At 48.5% G+C, this 18,372-nt stretch overlaps 1 protein-coding gene and 1 non-coding gene across 4 annotated transcripts in view; both read right to left on the bottom strand.

The window, feature by feature from the left end:
• P2RY6 (pyrimidinergic receptor P2Y6) overlaps positions 1 to 12,080 on the bottom strand; it is a 32,973-nt gene extending 20,893 nt beyond the window's left edge. Inside the window, exon 1 of one of the 3 annotated variants that reach the window (XM_053561339.1) lies at positions 12,021 to 12,080. The gene's annotated coding sequence lies outside the window, so the exon portion shown is untranslated. Of the gene's footprint in view, positions 1 to 5,707; positions 5,769 to 6,465; positions 6,639 to 12,020 lie in introns of those variants that run through there. The other 2 variants (XM_053561342.1, XM_053561340.1) reach the window with 2 other exon arrangements.
• A 5,833-nt stretch (positions 12,081 to 17,913) lies between these two features.
• Positions 17,914 to 18,044, bottom strand: LOC128566207 (small nucleolar RNA SNORA24). The gene has a single exon (XR_008374496.1). It is a non-coding gene; the product is annotated as a small nucleolar RNA SNORA24 (small nucleolar RNA).
• Positions 18,045 to 18,372: the final 328 nt, after the last annotated feature.

The raw sequence follows: 18,372 nt of genomic DNA, 5'->3' as shown, positions 1-18,372 counted from the left end.
TACATTTTACCACAATAAAAACCAAACAAAACCCAGCCCTAACCAGCACATCGACTGTAATGGGAGACAATACTCCATGGACCTTTCATATTTCTGCATGTTTTGTGAGCAGAGACAGACTGCTTTTTGTTTCAAGAATGTTTTTAGAGCAAACAGCTCTGGAAGATAATGATAGTATCTCCCTCTGGAGCAAAAAGCAAGTTTATTAACTGATGTAAGAAAGATGTCTTCCTCTGGGACAAATGTCAGGCAGGCTTACTGCCCATTATAAAAGATGCGAATTGCCTAAGCTCCAGGTTCCTTTCTTGTCATGCAACCCAGTGTGTGTGCAGGTATCATTCAGCCCTCTGCACATTGTCCTGTGGGAATTGGGGAATCAGCGCAAATGCCGATTTTCTGTCTATTCCTATTGTGAGGAACAAAGTTCTTTATCTCTACCCAGAAGTCTTATGTCTTCTGCAGCATTTATGACCCTGCTGCAGACCAGCTTGTTAGCTGTGTGGTAAAGTCACAGGCCCTTCACAGTGCCTAATACTCCTTGCATCAGAATGTCAGATGAGAATCACAGAAATCCTGTATTTCTCATGGTGGCTCACGCCTGTAATCTTAGAACTCTGGGAAGCCAAGGTGGGTGGATTGCCTGAGCTCACAGGTTCAAGATCAGCCTGAGCCAGAGCAAGACCTCGTCCTAAAAATAGCTGGGCGTTGTGGCAGGCGCCTTTAGTCCCAGCTACTCGGGAGGCTGAGGCAAGGGGATCACTTGAGCCCAAGAGTTTGAGGTTACTGTGAGCTGTGACGCCACGGTACTCTACCAAGGGCTAGAAAGTGAGACTCTGTCTGAGAAGAAAGAAAGAAATCCTGTATTTCTTTTCTTTTTCTTTTTTTTTTTTTTTTAGAGACAGAGTCTCACTTTATCGCCCTCAGTAGAGTGCTGTGGCATCACAGCTCACAGCAACCTCCAGCTCTTGGGTTTAGGTGATTCTCTTGCCTCAGCTTCCCGAGTAGCTGGGACTAACAGGCACCCGCCACAATGCCCGGCTATTTTTTTGTTGTTGCTGTTTAGCGGGGGCCGGGTTTGAACCCGCCACCCTTGGTATATGGGGCCGGCACCCTACTCATTGAGCCACAGATGCCACCCAAAATCCTGTATTTCTGATAATTTATTACTGATCCAGCAGGCCAACTTGGATTTGCGGGGATCTTGCCCTAGAGCTAAGCCCCTGAAGAACTGGCTTTTCTCGGGAGCTAGCATTTTCCTCCTCTTGGAAACTAATCAATCCTCTCTTTTCACTCCAGCTGCCAGGAAACTCAGTCAAGTTTCTCTGTGCTCCTACGTTAGAATCAACTTAGCCTTAACCTTCTATATAATTCCTATATTTCTGCTCATGGCATTTAAAAAATTAAAATGTACTTCACATAGCATAACATTTAACCTTTCAAAGTATACAGTTTAGTAGTTTTTAATGTATTCACATATTGTGCAACCCTCATCACCATCTAATTTCGTAACATTTTTATTACCACAAAAGAAACCCTGTACTCCTTAGCCATCACTCCCTATTCCTCTTTCTTCCCTTCCTCCAGGAAACTACTAGGCTCCTTTTTGCATTTATGAATTGCCTATTCTGGACATCTCCCACAAATGGACTCATACAATGCAATATATGTGCCTTTTCCTTCTCTTCAAGGTTCATCCATGGTGTAGCCTAAATCAGAATTTCATTGTTATGGCTGAATAATATTCCATTGTATGGATACATCACGTTTTGTTTATTCATTCCTCAACTGATGGACATTTAAGTTATTTCCACTTTTTGACTGTTATAAAGTAATTCTGCTATGAACATTTGTGTACAAGTTTTGTGTGGATGTATGTTTACAATTTTTTTGGATGTACACATGGGGGTTATCTTGTACCTTCTGAGGATCTACCTAACTGTATTCTAAAATGGCTGCATAATTTTACATTCCCATCACTAACACACAAGGGTTCCAGTTTCTCAGATCCTCACCAATACTTTTTATTGTCCATCTTTTTTATAGGCATCCTAGTGTGTGTGAAGTGGGTTATATTGTTTGAATTTGCTCCTTTTTTGTGTTGTCACTCAGATTTTATCATTTCATTGTATGTGTCTCTGCTCTGAGGCCTGAGTACTAGATGGAGTGGGAGACTCAGGAGATTCAGGGACAGATAGTTCTGGTTTGAATCCCTCCTCTGCTTCTATTAGCTGTACAACTTTGAGCAAGTTATTTAACACTCTGAATCTCTGTTTCCCCACTTATTATTTGCGAGTTATAGCATTAACCTTTCTTGTTTGTTGCTGTTTTTATGAAATGGATCTATAATAAAGCCCTGGGTCTGGCACAAAGCAAGTCTTCAATGACTCTCACCAGTGGAACTGGGAGTCAGAAGGGGAGACCTAGGCTGGGCAGCAGTTTAGTTTTTAATCTATTATCTGCTTGATGCCAGCAACTTTTACAACAGAAGAATTTCTGTGTCAAACATTAGCTTCTCTCTATGCCTCTGTATCCCCTCTATTTTGGTGTGGACCATGCCCACCTCAGAAGCATGGTGGGCACCAGTGTGAAATCATGAGAAATGAGACTGTGTGCCCTAATGTCAAATACAGGGGAATCTGTAGCATAGATTCTAACATCTTACAAGACTTATCTCTTGCCTCTACCATCAGACTATCTGCTGCCTAAGAGAATTTATCCTCCCTTAGACATAGAGCTGTCCTCCCCCTATGCAAAATCTGTCCCTGCCATGCCCCTGCTCTGCAATAGAAGGCACAAGATGCTCATGAACTGTGGGCTGACCCAAATGGCTGGTTCCCAACCCTCTGGCATTACAGAGATAATGTCATTCCTCACTCTGAGTTGAGATCTGTCTCCCGGTGCCATAGAACATCCCTCCGCTCTATCCCAGGCCATGAAAATTGATACAGCTACTACAGACTTAATCCTCCTGGGGATTAGTATCCAGCCCATGAGCCCCTAAGGGGAAGGCTGGGTTTACTAGCCCCTGGGTCCCCGGCATCCAGCACAGGGCTGGGAATGGAGACCATTGACACAGCCTGGGCCATCTCCACAGACAAACAACTGCATCCTACATAAGCCCTTCCCTCCCATGGAGCTATTAATGACAGGCCAGCTGTTGGGCAGGGGGAATAGCAAGACACGCCTCGTATACCTGGGCCAGAGCATTGTCAGAGAGGAAGAGTCAGAGCCTGGGCTGCCAGATCTCCACCCCAGACTAAAATAGAAACCCATTTCAGAGACAAATGGTGAAATGGCCCCAGAGCAGTAGAAGTGGGAGTGGCATGTTGGACCCCACTTCCTGAGCATCTGCTATAATGGGCACCTATCACCAGGCTCTGCCAATTCCCTCTTCCTCTAGGGAAACCAGAAAGTCTGGTCTCAGAGCTCTGGGTCTGGAGACTGAAAAACTATAATTCCAGTTTCCACACTGGACAGGATGCTTTAACTTTCTCAACTGCAAATGGGGGTAATAATAATCTTGCCTGCACTCACTTTTGTGTGAGATGCTTGACACATTGGAGTTATTCGATAAATGATAGCCATTGTTAATATTGCTTGATGTTTTATTTCAGCTCAATATTGACCAAGAGATGCATTCATTTTCTCTTTCATTCATTTATTTACTCAGCCACCACATTCCCACTAGGTTAATCACAAAGGTTAATAAAGTTTTGGAGTTAGCAATCTTGATATGAGGACAATTAATGACAATTAAGGTCATGGGGGGGAAGCAGAAAGAGGGATGGAGGGAGGGGGGTGGGGCCTTAGTGTGTGTCACACTTTATGGGGGCAAGACATGATTGCAAGAGGGACTTTACCTAACAATTATAATCAGTGTAACTGGCTTATTGTACCCTCAATGAATCCCCAACAATAAAAAAAAAAAATGGGAAAAAAAAAAAAAAAAAGTTTTGGAGTTAGGTAGGAGTTGAAACCCTAGCACTGCAGCTAGTTGGCTGGGAAACTCTGGGAAAATCATTTCCCCTCACCGGGCCTCCATTTCCTTGCCTGTAAAGTGGGAATAATAATAGCATCTCCGGAGGGCACAGGGATGTTATGAAATGTCAATGGAACAATGATGTGAAAGCAGCCAGTGCACAGCTATGGAGGAAAGTGGGTGGCAGGTAGGCGGCCCAGAGGAGCCAGACGACCTTCTGGCTCTGGAGCCTGGGCCATACTGGGAGCTCTGGGTAGCCAGTCTCCAGGGACAGCCACAGGATGGGGCAAGGGCAGCAGAGAAGAGTCTGTAGGCTCAGAGACAATTGCTATGTTTCTGGACCATGGCCCTCTCCATTTCTGGTAAACTAACAAATAGTAAGGAAATGCAAGAAACAAAACAAAACACCAACAACAAAAAAGAATTTTGGAGGAGGAAAAAAAAAAACAGCCAAACAGGGAGTATTAAGTAGTGTGGAGTTACCACCACCCACACAGGCCTTGAGAACATGCCCAGGCACGCATGCACACATACCCGTAAACTGTGCACTCTCACTCAAGCACGTGCACCCAGGGGCTTGCTCACACACGCAGGTGCACCATCAGAGGTGTAGCCCTTGGTAGTTTACAAAGAGCCTTCTCATTTTTCATCTCTTTTGATTCTGAGGGGCAGAGAGATTATCCCTGTATCAGCATAGGACCTGATCCATTCTAGAGCTGACAAGAGATTTGAATCCCAAATATCCCCTCTTCAAGAGGCCAGGGCTGACCACGCGGGCTGTGCAGCCTCTTTTCTCTGTGGAGCAGAGCTGAATGGCAATGGGAACCCAGGTTCCCCAGATACACTTTTTTTTTGTAGTATAGGATGTCACAGCTCGTTGCAGCCTCAAACTCTTGGGCCCGATGATCGTCCTGCCTCAGCCTCCCCAGTAGCTGAGACAGGCACATCACATGCCAACCCACCTGCCTAATTTTTCTATTTATTTATAGTGGCAGGGTCTTGCTATGTTGCTCAGACCAGACTTAAACTCCTGCCTTGCCTCTCAAAGTGCTGGGATTATAGGCATGAGCCACCGAGCCTGGCCCAGATCACTCTTTCACCCTGCTTCACTCCTCTTACCAAGTCACACCTGTACTCAGGGACTCACGTTCCCCACAGTCACATGAGATCAGTTCCAGGCTGCCTGGAGATTTCACTGGGTGGCAGAAATAAGAAGCTTCCTAAGGGCCTCCTCTGTGGACTCTCATCTGGTCACTTAATCCTTTCTACCCAGGTCCCTCACAAAAGGTTTCTGGGGAGCTCTCAGGGAGAAGCCTCCTCCCTGAGAGACCCTCACCAGCATACTACACTTAACAGTTTAGAAATACTCAAGGACAGTTCATTGTTACCCCTATTTTAAAGAGTAAGAAATCGAGACCTAGAGAAGAAAAATGTCCTATGCCATTTGTAACTTAATCCCAGACCTGAGCGGCTTTGCCTACACCATTCCATAAAGCCCAACCCCAATGTTTCCAGCTCCTTCCGTCCTGTCCTGTGTGCCTCACCTCTCCACTCTGTACAGCCCATGGGCTCTAGGCACAACCGGCCAAGGAAGACCCCTACATCTGCCCCCACTCCCTCCAGCCTGCGATGAGCTGAGGCGGCCACAAGTGGACGACATGCACTCAAGAAGCTTGTAAAGCAGTTGGGGGCACAGGCCCTTCCTGGGCATTGACTCAGAAAACTCACCCAGGAGTTAGTGAGTGCCCTCCTTGCAGTCTGTAAGTGCTGGAGCAGCCCCTACTGCTAGTCAGCTCCTGTGTTACTGTCACACGCAATGTCTCACAGAAGCCGGGAGAGGCAGCAGATGAGGAAACTGAGAAATCTGAAGAGGGGAAGTGGCTTGCCACAGAGCTGGCAAGCAGCAGGGCTAGGACCCAAATCTTGAGAACTTTCTAGCTCAAGTCCCTAATGCCAAGGCTGACTCAGCCTGCACCCAGCTGCAAGAAAGTCACTTCACCCTCTGAAATCTGCTCACCAAAATATGGGTATCATCACCTTAGGTCCAAGGCTGTTGGGAGGATGGAGTGAGATAGCATTTAAGGACCAGGCCTGGCACAGGGAAGGCACTTGTTGGATCACCATTTTTTCTCCTCCCCACCCCAGCCCTCTCCTGGCCTCTCTCAGGTCTGGAGATGGTCCTGTTCCTGCTCACTGCTGCTACAGGATTTTTTCAGTAGTATCTGTAAAGTCCATTAAAAGCGGCTGAGACCTCAAGATTAACAGCTGTACTGTCTGTAGGTCCAAGCCCATGGATCCAGATCCCTCCATTCCGGGGACTGAAGATGACTCCTCAGATGGCAGGTAATTTGGGGGGAAAGGCTGAGCTCAGTTTACCCTCCCTCCACCCAGCTCCAATCCATCCTTGAGTTCAGGCTTTATGAAGAAAAGGTAGCCAGGGCGGCTTTGCCTGGGCCCATGGTGGGCCTGAGCCAGCCTCTCCTCACCTGCAAGAGTCTTCATTCTCCCTCCTCTGCTTTCTCCTCTTCTTCTTTTTCACAAGTGCTTACAGGGCACATACCTGTTCAGGTAATGTTCAAGTCACTGGAGGGCACAAAACAGAGTCCCTGCCCTTGAGAAGACCATATTCTAGCCGGAAAGACTGGTTTATTTTAGTTAATTAGTTAACATACAGCAGGTCAGGTGGTGATAAGAGCTAGAGAGGAACATAAAGAAGGGTAACAGGTGGAGATCCAGGGATAGGCACCATCTGGGTTTGCTGGATCCCCTTCTCTCTGCACCACCTCCTGCCTCTCTATAGAAAAGCCCACCCAGCCTGGAAGAGACCCTGACCCCAGGCCTGAGCCCCTACTTTGTGCCATGCACTGCCTTCACAGTTCTCAGCAGCAGGCCAGGGCCTGAGGCCACGGCCCCCTGGGAATGGGCTGCAGTTTAGGGCTGCCAGGGCTTTGGCATGGGGCATCCTGAGCTTGCCTTCCACCCCTGGCCCTGGGAAAGCCCTCTGCAGGCCTGGAGAGGGAGCATGTCCCCCAACCAACCCCAGGATTCTATTGTAGAGAGGAGGGCACTGGGCCTAGAGAGGCAGGAGCTTGCTGGGTCACACACAGGCAGAGGTGTTCTTTCCAGCTCCTGCCCTCTCCTCCAGTACATGCACAAGGTGAATTCAGGACTGAGCCTCACAGCAGAGTTCTGGCCTGTGCCCACAATCAGCCCTGGGCAAAGGCTCCTGCATCAGGCCTGCCTGGCAGTCTCACCCCTTCCTCTTTCATCTTTGACAGGCTGAATTCTCATGCCCTAAGCCTCAGGAGGCTAAAAGCACTTTGTCCCCAGCCCAAGCTCATGAGAGTTTTGGTAGATTCTGCCTCTACTTGCTGTGTGACCTCAAGTAGATTCCATCCTTCTCTGGGCCACAGTTCTCTCATAGAGGAAATGAGGGCTCCTGCATCTCAGGGGTATCATGAAGAATGAGCAAGGCACTGGCAAGAAGGCAGTTTGTGAACTTTTAGGCACTATCCAGATGACAGGCATTCTTACATGCTCATCTAATATCAGCTTCCTCATACCCATGAGTCCTGCGGGAGTCCCCAGAGGCGGCTCTGGATCATTGATGGAAATTAGAAATTCCACAGAACCAGTTCTTCAGAAAAGACGAGGCCACCTCTGCTTCCAACCGGCCAACAGGAAGGGCCCTCCTCTGTCCTTGTGGCAAGCAGGTAAGGGGGAGAGACAGGAAAGGGCAAAGCTGGGAGGCCTGAGAATGTTTGTTCTGGGGGGAGGTGGCATAGCCCTGAGGCAACTGTGAGAGTCACCCATCCCCTAGGGTGGTAAACGATGAGGACGGTAACATACATGAATGTTGGGCACACACATGCCTAACTAGGGTCAGCCATGTGGAGGCCTGATCTGGAAGGCGCCCATGTATTCACGGGGTACGCAGGCTTGAGATTGTGCCAAAGTGTGGACGAGCACATGTGTATTCGTGCAAGTGGCTCTGGAATGTGGGAATTTGCTCACACACATGTTTGCCCATGTCTGAATCTCTGCTTGTGCTTGGGAGCCCTGCAAACTGCCAGTCAGAAGCTGTGGGAGATTTGTGGGGTTCCCAGGCACCGCAGGCTCTTGTTCCCACAAGGACAAAAGCAGTTACATAAAAGGAGGAGGAGGCCTTAAAGGATTAACTTGGGCTAAGGCTCTCTGAGCTCAGCCCAGGTTATTGGCTCCTTATAGGAAATAGGGAAGTGCCCAAGGTTGAAGCCCCCCAAAATCCTATGTTGCCTGTGGACGCCGACCCTCAACAGCCAACCTGCTGCCCCATCAGTCTCCAGCAGGAGCCTCTGGCTCCTATGTGATTATGTGCCTCACAGCTTATACCCACATATCTTGTGGATGAGGTGTACCACAAACTGGCTGGGCTGACCTGAACACCCTGCCTCAGAGCCCTGTCCCCAGGAAGCCACTGCTAGCTCAGTCTCAAGGTCCCCCACCTGACCCTGGCTGGGCTCCTCAGCACTGGCCACTCCCCTTCCTATGCCTTGGTTTCCCCAGCTATGGAATGGAGCTCTGCATGCCTATGTGAGCTAAGGGCTAAGAAGGGTCTCTGTGGCCCATGATGAGTCACTGGCAGGCAAGAATGGTTTCATGCAGATCCTAGGCACCCAAGGCCACTGCTCCCAGGAGCCAGGAGGGAAACACCACTCTCAGCCCTCTGTCTGAAAGAGGAAACCCTTGGTCCCCACCTGTGGGAGGAGACATGGTTCCTCTGGGTTTCAGATCAGATACCAAAGAGAATTGACTACACTTGAGGCTTGCAGGAAGAATGCTTGGTGGTCTCTTCAGGCAAAAGGAGGAAGGTCCCTCTCGCTGAGCTTTAGTTTTCCTTTTCTGAGATCTGAGCAGCTTGTTCCATCCAAGGGTCATTCATCACAGCGTGGCCTCAGAGACCTGGCTGAGGAGTAAGGGTAACGTGCCATGGGCACAATCCTGCACTGGGATGTGCACAGCATGCCCAGACCCTGACACAGCTCAGTGGGTGTAGCTCACACAGGTCCACATGTGTACACAAGTGTGCCCAGGTACCTGCCACACTTGGGAGCACACCACAACAGGCTCACATGCACTTGCATGTAAGCACCTACATCATCCAGCCCTGAATACCCAGGGCTCCGCTTAGCTCAACAGGAAGTTGCACTCAAAGAACTTTCAGAACCAGGAGGGATGGAAGGGGAAGACCTGAGTCTTCAAAGCTGAGGCCCTTCTCCTCCCTCCCAGAGAGCCTAAGGGGTTTTCCCCAAGGACACAGATGACTTGTCTGGCTCACCCTCTCCAGCCATCCCACACAAGTCCTGGCCAGAATATTCAATGAAAACATGCCTCTGTGTGAGTGTAGTCCAACTTGCCCAGTGGGCCACCAAACTTGCTTGTCACCAGCTCAAAATGAGGCTTTAGGCTAACTTCTCTAAATGTTGGAGCCCTCTACTTCCTGGTCTATGCTGAACTCACACAAGGCTGTGGATTAATGATACTGGTCCTGCTGCTGCCACAGCAGTCTTCCCTACTACCTACGGTGCTCAAGAAAGTCTCTCAGCTAGAAGGAGGTCTCTTCAGCCCTGTTTTTTATCCTCTCCATTCTTCCCCTTGGCTCTTCAAGGTACCCAGTGTCCCCCACAATTCCCTCATCCTATAACACAAGATCTGAACTTTTCTCTCCTCCAAAGCTACCTTCCCCTGAGAGATATGAGGCACTCTGAACATCTCCACCGCCCTGATGAGGAAGGGCCTCCAGGTTCACTGTCATCCACCCAGGGAGCATGTGGCCATTTTATCAGGGTCCTTCTTTCACCCCAGGCTGGCTGTGGGGGGAGGGGACCTTTCCTGGGGGCTTCTCAAATAATTCTACCAAAGTGACCTCTAGTATATCTATCTTCCCTAGTAGTTCCTAAGTATGAAAGTATTAGACTACCAAAGCCAAGGTCAGAATCCACAAGCATTTGAGCTGGAATTAGGGAATGTTAGAGTTGGCATGTAGAAAGTTGGAATTTGGAGCGTAGACTTCTAGAATGTTTGAATAATTATAGACTCTTAAGGCTAGGACTGTGGAATCATAAACAATTATAGCCAGAATTGTGGATTAAAGGAAATCAGGGCCAGAAGTGACGCCAATATCACTTGGTCCCACCTCCCCAACAGATGAGAAAGAAGATCTGGCCTCATCACTCAGCAATTCAGGGACATGCCAGCCTCCTTCTACCCAACATGGCTCTGACCTCTAGACACTGGGGAACAGTTCTCAGGGCCTCTGGGACAGAAGGACTTCCTGCTTGGACACAGTGGGGACAGTGCGGACAGTGGTCTGCCTCTGCCCCACTAGGCTTACACTGGCCCATCACAGCACCCTGCCACCACAGGGATATATTTAGGTGCCCTCCCCAAATATGTTTCCACGGCTCCCAACACTGCCTTTTATGTCCCCTTGTCCTCTGAGGGCTCCAGGCATCTTCTCTAAATTGACTTGATGAAGTCACCAGGAACAGGGGCTCTACTGCCAACGCAAATGTTTTAGCCCCGAAACAAAGCTCAGCCTGAGGGTGTTCTGGTCCTCTTTTTCCAGCAGCTCAACTCTGACCTCTCAGCCTCTTTTCCAGCTCCTAGGGCCTATCTTGGTCCAGGGACCAAATATCCTGATCCCACTCTTCTTAGCTTTCCTCATTCCAGGCAGAAGGACCACCCCCCCAGTTCCTGCCTTGCAAGTTCCCAAACACATCCCTCAAAGTGCAGAACACATATACCACCAAATAGACAAGCCAGCATTTTTGGTTCCCCTGTCCACGTCCATGGCTGCCCCCACATCTCTTTCCAACCCTCTCTCCCACGCTCTGTCCCAAGCCTTGCCAGAGACTTGCATCTTCCCTGTCAGCCTCCAATTCGCCCACAAATCAGATAGCCACTGAAAATTTAACAAGTATACTGTTTGCAGATATGAATGGATCTCTTAGACGTACTCAAACGGGAGGCTCTCAGATCCCCACCTGCCCAGCTCAATTAAATTATTAGCTCTGTGGGAACTGAGAGTTCCTGGGAGGGTGGGGCAGGGACCCAGTCACCTGGGGGGCTCCATCACTATCGTTATACGGTTGTTTTGTCACCAGCTATTCAGTGTTTCTATGCACCGGAGATTGTGCCAAACTCTTCATATCCCACTCAGTCAATCTTCACAATAACCTATGAGGCAAATACTATTAACATCTTCAATTTACAGAGGAAGAAACAGGCACAGCAAGGTTTTGCCTAAAGTTCTGCAGGTAAGGTGCCAGAGCAGGGATTTGAACCAATCTTAGTCCCAGGAAGCAGCCTATGATGGGAACTCCCTTCTCCATGTCCCCCTGGGTCCTACAGCCTTTTTTGTCCAGTGGAGAAGAGGTGAGAATCTCATGGCCAGTCAGGGCTCCTCCCTGCAAGCCCAGCTCCCTTGTCCTTGTACTAAAAGAGACCAAGATCACACGCTGCATACAACTTTGTGTGTGCTTGTGTGTGTGTGCGTATGAGGGTGAGCCTGCGACCTGCTGTACTTCCGCTCCCTAGCCCCTGGGACGCTGGTTGGAAAAGGTAGAATCACCCTGGGGTCATGGAAAATGTTCTGTCAGTGGTAAGCACTGCACAAATGCTCCTCACCTTCCATTACCTGGCTCAGCACATCACAGGGGCCATGGATGTGCCCCACAAAACACACAACTCGTACAACACACTGACAGTGCACCATCCCACCGTGGCTGCTCCCACGCAGTGCACACGCATGGACCCCTGGGTTACCCTGGGGTGCAGTCACTCACGGCTGTAGATGGGTACACCGACACTTCTTGCAGGGCACTTGGCAGGCCATGCACACACTGCACACTAACTACATACAACGCTTTGCTGGCAGTAATCATTTACTGCCCGGGCCACCCACACTACGGGGACTCGCCCCTGGGAATTTTACCCTGGTGGGCCGTGAATGAGCCTGGGTCCCGGCACTACCTGACCCTTGGATCCCTCACACCCTCACCTGCAGTGCGCAGCACCAGACGGCGTCGGACCGAGAGTCTCTGTCCTCGGGCGCTGGGAGGCGAACACGCGAATTGAGGCGCCTGCATAGACTGTGGCTTGGGCTCTGGCCCCAAGCGAGCGCAGCCGGAGCACAGCGGCCGGGGCGGGGCTGTGGCCAGGCACCGGCACCGGAGCAGGAGTCCCGCCCAGGAGTCCCGCCCAGCCTGGACTGAGCTGGGCTGCCCGCCCTGGGGAACGAGGGGATGGCGTCCCGGGTCTCAGCCCCCGTAGTGGGTTCCCTCACGACTCTACCCTTCTTTGACCTCCGTTTCCCTCTTTGTATTTAGGCGTGTGGTTGGGGAAGGCGTTAAATGGTGAGCTCTCCCATCTTCTCCCATCTTTCCAACTCTGACATTACAGTTCTGGGATGGTAGGGGGGAGGGAGGAATAATGCTAAGTATTATTTCTTGAGCACCCTCTATGTGCCAAGCTCTGTGCTAGGTGTTTCAGCGCATACCTCACTTAATCCTAACAGCATTCTAATATCACCCCTACTTTACAGGTGGTGATAGAGGCACAGAGATAAAGTGACTTGCTCAAGGTCGCATAGCTGTGAGTGGCAGACTTGCATCCTGAAGCCATGCAGTCAACTCCAGAGCCCAAGTACCCCTGCAGTACTTGTCACACTTTCTACGGCCACATGCTGCTTCCCAAACCCCATAACAATCCCAGAACGTTGGTGTTACAAGAAACCGAGGCTCGGGGAGATTAGCTTGCTCCGGGTGACCCAGCTGGTAAGACATCACACTAAAGATGGGAGTGATGTTTGGGATTATTGAGTATAATGGGTCAGTGCCAGGCGCACACACAGCTGGTGCTCATCAATGTCAACATTCCTCCTGTCACTCCCCTTCCTTCTCTCTTTTTTTCTTTAATCTCCTAAAATTCGGCTGGTGGATAGAGACCTCCAATTCCCTCTTCTGGGAAATCTTCCCTGACCTGCAGTTCCCGGATACAAGCCAGCCCCTCCTTTCAGCCACTGTTGTGGCTTTTATTCAACAATTACTGAGTCCTTGCTGTGTCCTAGGCACTGGGGCTGTCAAGATAGTCCAGAAACATTAAACAGTCACACAAATTAATACACAGACATTGTGTTAAGTGCTAAGAAGGAAAAGTGAGGACCCAGATGAGAGACTACAATGGGGAAGGGAGACCTCACATTTAAATTTGGGAGATCCAGGAAGGCTTCCCAGAGGAAGTGACATTTAAACAGGCCAGAAGGAGGAGTTAGACTCAGCCAGGTAAAGGTAAGGTGAAGAGAATCTCAGGCAGAGGAAACTGCACAGAGGACCCAAGGCAGGAAAGTTCTTCCCTTCACTGTCACCGTTCTTGGGGGAGGTTGATAGTTCTTGGACTGCCTCCTGTGCAGTCGTCTGCCTGTCTATCTCTCAGAACATCTGCAAGCCAACACTGCCAAGGATCCAGTGACCTCCATTGAGCTAATGCACACATTTCTGTCAGTCACTCCAGGGACACTCATTCATTCTCCCTGTGGCTCCTGCAGCTCCCACCTGGTTCTTTTCCCACTTCTCAGACTCCTCTCCAGGCTCTGCTCTCTGCACATTCTCCTTGGGGAAGAGCATTCATTTTCCTTACTCTCCTTTTATTCAGCACACATTGAATTCCTACTATGTGCCAGGATTAAAGAACAAGTTTTTAAACAAAAACAACAGCAAAGAAAAAATTAAAAAGGAAAATACTATTAAACTCAGATGTACTTTTAAAAATTCTGTTAATACAAAAAACACTAAATAAAGAAAAAATGAAAAGACAGACTACAGACAGAGAGAAGATCATTGCAACACATATGACAGATGAAGGATTATTATCCCGCATATAAAAATATTAATAACTCCTGCACGTCAATGAGGAAAAGCCAAAGAATATAATAGAAAAATGATTGAAAGACACAAATAGGCATTTTACAGAATAGAAGGCAAATATGGCCCCAATACATATATGAAAAGATATTTAACCTCACCATCAACCAGGGAAATTTAAATTAAAACCACAATGAAATACCATTTCACACATCTGATTAGCAAAATTTTAAAAGTTTGATAACACTAATTTAGTTGAGGGTGTAAGACAGACAAGAATTTTTGTTAATATATGCTGCTGGAGGGACTAGAAACTGAACACAGCCAAGTTGAAGAGTGATTTGTCAGTATCTAGTAAAGGTAAGCAGGAGAGGGACATGGTCAGAGTCGTGTTTTGGAAAGGTGGCTCGTCCAGCTGCTTTGCACAGGAGCAGAATAGGGGGCAGAGGGTGCAGTGAAGAGGCTGGGTCAGTTACACAGGCAAATGGCCAGGACAGTGGGGATAGAGGAGGGGTAACAAATAGGAGATGATTAGAAGGTGGATTTGGGGTCTTTTGAGAAGTAGAATGAGCAGGACTCAGGAGATTAGATGTGAATCTGTGGGGAGCGCGTTTTGGTTTGGGTTCCCCTAGAAGCAGACCCAGAGGCAAAGATTTAAGTGCAAGTAGTTTATTTTGGAGGTGATCCAGGGAGAAGAAGAAAGCCACCTCAGGGTGGCTAATGTGCACTTCATCACCGGGGGGTCAGTCCTGTTGGGAACCTCGGAGAGACTACACAGAACCTCAGAGATGTCTCACTGAGGAGGGAGGGAGCCAGAGCATCTTTCTACGGATACTGGCTGTCGTTGGTTAAAGGCTGATGCTCAAACTTTCAGGCATTCCTGGCAGAATCCAAGGCTCTGCCATGAGAAGCTATGTGGGTGTGGGGAATGGTGAGTGGGGAGGGTCCTGGGCAGGAACCCACCCACAACATCTGCTACAGGGTAAAGAAGCCTGTCTGCTCCCTACTGGCTGAGCTCTGGTTCTGGGCCCAGTGTTGACCCTGCAGCCCTGTCCCTCCTTCTCCCAGGCCCATCTTCCCTTGGCCTTAGTGACACCACATGTGGGGGAGGCAGTCTCTGTGGGAGCTGAGGGAATGGGGACGAATTTAGATCTGGTAGTCCTGTTTCCCAACATCCTCCCTTCAGCCCTCAGCCTTTCTTGACTGCCCCACCTATTGTCTCCAGGTCCTCCTGGGTGTGCAGAGCCTCACTCTGATTTCTGTGGAGACTCTGCTCCAATCTCTGGAAATGCTCAGTCTGATCCACGTGGGCTGATCTGCGCAGCCACATCAAGGCAGAGAAATTTGGTGGCTCTTTAATAAAATCGAATCCTGTCATCCAGGGTTGGCAGCAGATTGGAGACACAGATTTGGAATTTATCAGCTTAATGTCTGGTCCTCCAGGCCATAGGATGAGTGAGATCACTTCTATCCTCTTTAGAATGGAGCCATTAGTTAAAGAACAGAGGAGGAGATGCCCAGATGTGAGGAGCAGAGCAGTGTGGTGTCACTAAGGCCAAGGGAAGATGGGCCTGGGAGAAGGAGGGACAGGGCTGCAGGGTCAGCACTGGGCCCAGGAGCCACGCCCCTCCCTTTGGCCCCAGGTCAGGTCGAAGGACTCTTGGATTAACTGTGCCTGGCAGCAAACTTGCTACCTCCTCCCCTGCACAAGCTCAGAAGCCTGAGCAGCTGGCATGTGTCCAGCAAGACCCAGTATGGATGAGCTGCGTCTGGCATTCCCACAACTTCTGAGACTTCTTGTCTCTGTCAGCTCCAGTTTCGGTGTGCCTGTGGTCTCTTCTCAAGGCCAGTGCTGCTCTTTCAGTCCAACCATATCTTCAGGACCCCTGGACCATTCCTGAGGCCCAAGAGCCCCTACATGGTGGTTCCTGTTCACCATGTCAGTCCAGCAGCCATGGCCACCTCTTGTTGGGAACAAGAGCATTCCTTCCTGGAAGTTGCCTCTTTCACATTCCCACTACATTACAGCTGCCTAACCAAGTGTTAATTCACAAATTCTTGACCCAAGAATCCTACCCTGGCAGCTCTTCCTCTGGGCTCTGGATTCCTCTCCTGCCTCTAAGCACATTGACCCGATGGATACCCTGTGTAGCTCGCTCCTACCAGACCCATGCCCACCAGAGCCACGCCTGCTACAAAAGTTAACATTCTCTCTGGCAGCCTTAAAAGGAGCATAGTGCCTATGTCAAAGATGGTGATAGTCCACAGAGGTCTGCTGCTCAAGCTCTTGTGGAGCCCCATGACTTTAGCAACATTTTCTGCATCACCTGGCACTTCAGGGACCCTGAGGGGGTAATGAGATCAATGCATGGAACAAGAAACCAAGTTAGTGACAGTCAAACCTTGGGATCAGGAGGCACATCTTGCACCTAGTACCAACAGATACCTGTCCGTTTTAAAGCAGACTTATTGAATCTGAGATTCAACCAGACATTATTATTTAATGAAATAGTTTCCACTTCATAATGAAGAAAAAGTTGATGTTTTTATTCTTCTCTGCTCTTTAAGAAGTCCACAAATCAATATTGAAAGATTAAAAACTGTCTGTCTATTCATAAGAAACTGGTTAAATAAATTATGGTTGTTAAAACATAAGAAGTTTTTTTATGTAGAAAGGCCTTCAGGAAGTCTTCAGAGGAAAGCTAGGTATAGAAATAAGCATATAATTTGAAGTCTTTTGTGTACAAAAGAAGAAAAAAAAGGACACACAGTTTTTAGGCCTTATATTTGCATATAATTATCTGGAAAGATAAAGAAGTAACCACTACTTATTAGGGCCAGTAAAGAGGGAGACGCTTCTCTGTTTACTTTTTAGTATTTTTCTGTTTGAACCTAGTGAATGATTATTTAGTTGCAAAGTAAGTTTAAAAAAACATATAACCTTCTTAAATCAAGATGTCACATTTAAGGTGCCCCAAATGCCATGATAGTGTCCCATTGTTGAGAAAAATGCAAAGTTTTCATAAACAAGAATTGCTACAGGGAAGTTATCAGTTTCCAATTAGTTTTATATAAATTGACATATCGACCTTATTAAGCATTTTGTAGAATAGTTGACTACTCCCATTTTTCAGAGGGGGAAACAGGCTCGGAGAGGACAAGTTTCCTCCATCTCTAAGTAAAGAAATCAGTACTGGAGCCTGGGAGCCCGGGAGCCTGGGAGCCTGGGAGCCCAGGAGCCCAACAACAGGAACAAAAGAAAGGGCAGAACATGGAACAAAAACCCTGGGCTGACACAGGGGTCAGAATACCCTTTGGCAGGGACAGGCACAAGTTCCTTCACTTTTCAGAGCTCTACTCACATGTCAAACAGGGATAATAACTCTGTTCTCCCAACTGAGGTACTGCTTGTAAAATTAGCAGAGTACCTGGCACAAATAATCAAACTTTTAAACTTTTATTTTCCCACATGAGTTAAGCATTTTATTTATTATCAAGGAATCCTCTCTAAAAACTCTGGCCTATATTTAAAATTGGTGCCCTGTTAGTTTCCAGAACATTATTGGAAACACCCATTCCTCCAAGTACGATCGGAAAACATGGGAATCCACTGCATAAAACTTCACCCACAATCATTTTGGACTTGATACCTTTCCTTTCCATCAGCAGCTGGAACGAACTCAGCTTCCTAGAAACATTTAAACAATTTTTAAAAGTTTGCCTGATAACCGGCACTCTTTAGATTTTTTTTTTTTTTTGTAGAGACAGAGTCTCACTTTATGGCCCTCGGTAGAGTGCCGTGGCCTCACACAGCTCACAGTAACCTCCAACTCATGGGCTTAAGCGATTCTCTTGCCTCAGCCTCCCAAGTAGCTGGGACTACAGGCGCCCGCCACAACGCCCGGCTATTTTCTGGTTGTTTTGCATTTTGGCCGGGGCCGGGTTTGAACCCGCCACCCTTGGTATATGGGGCCAGCGCCTCACCGACTGAGCCACAGGCGCCGCCCCACTCTTTAGATTTTTAATAGTGAAGAATGTTACTTGCGCACGTCAGAATCTGATACCAATTAAATGGTGACAGCTTTGCAGATAAATAAGAATATGCTCTTCCATGGCTAGGAAGGGAAACTGCCACAGTTGATGGGTCCCAAAGACACATGGAAAATTTTTTTTTTTTTGCAGTTTTTGGCCGGGGCCGGGTTTGAACCCACCACCTTGGGTATATGGGGCCGGTGCCCTACTCCTTTGAGACACAGGTACCGCCACCCCCCACCCCCTTTTTTTTTAGACAGGGTCTCATTCTGTTGTCCAGGTTGGACTACCATGACATGATTATGACTCACTGTAACCTTCAACTCTCAGGCTCAAGTTGTCCTCCTGCTTCAGCCTCCTTGTGTAGCTGGGACTACAGGCATGTGCCAACACACCTGGCTTGTTACGGTGCCCAACTTGGTCTCACATTCCTGGCCTCCAGTGATCCTGCTGCTTCGG

Source organism: Nycticebus coucang, chromosome 14 (genome assembly GCF_027406575.1).
Source record: "Nycticebus coucang isolate mNycCou1 chromosome 14, mNycCou1.pri, whole genome shotgun sequence".
NCBI classification, from domain to species: domain Eukaryota; kingdom Metazoa; phylum Chordata; class Mammalia; order Primates; family Lorisidae; genus Nycticebus; species Nycticebus coucang.
This window is presented reverse-complemented; position numbering and strand designations above follow the sequence as displayed.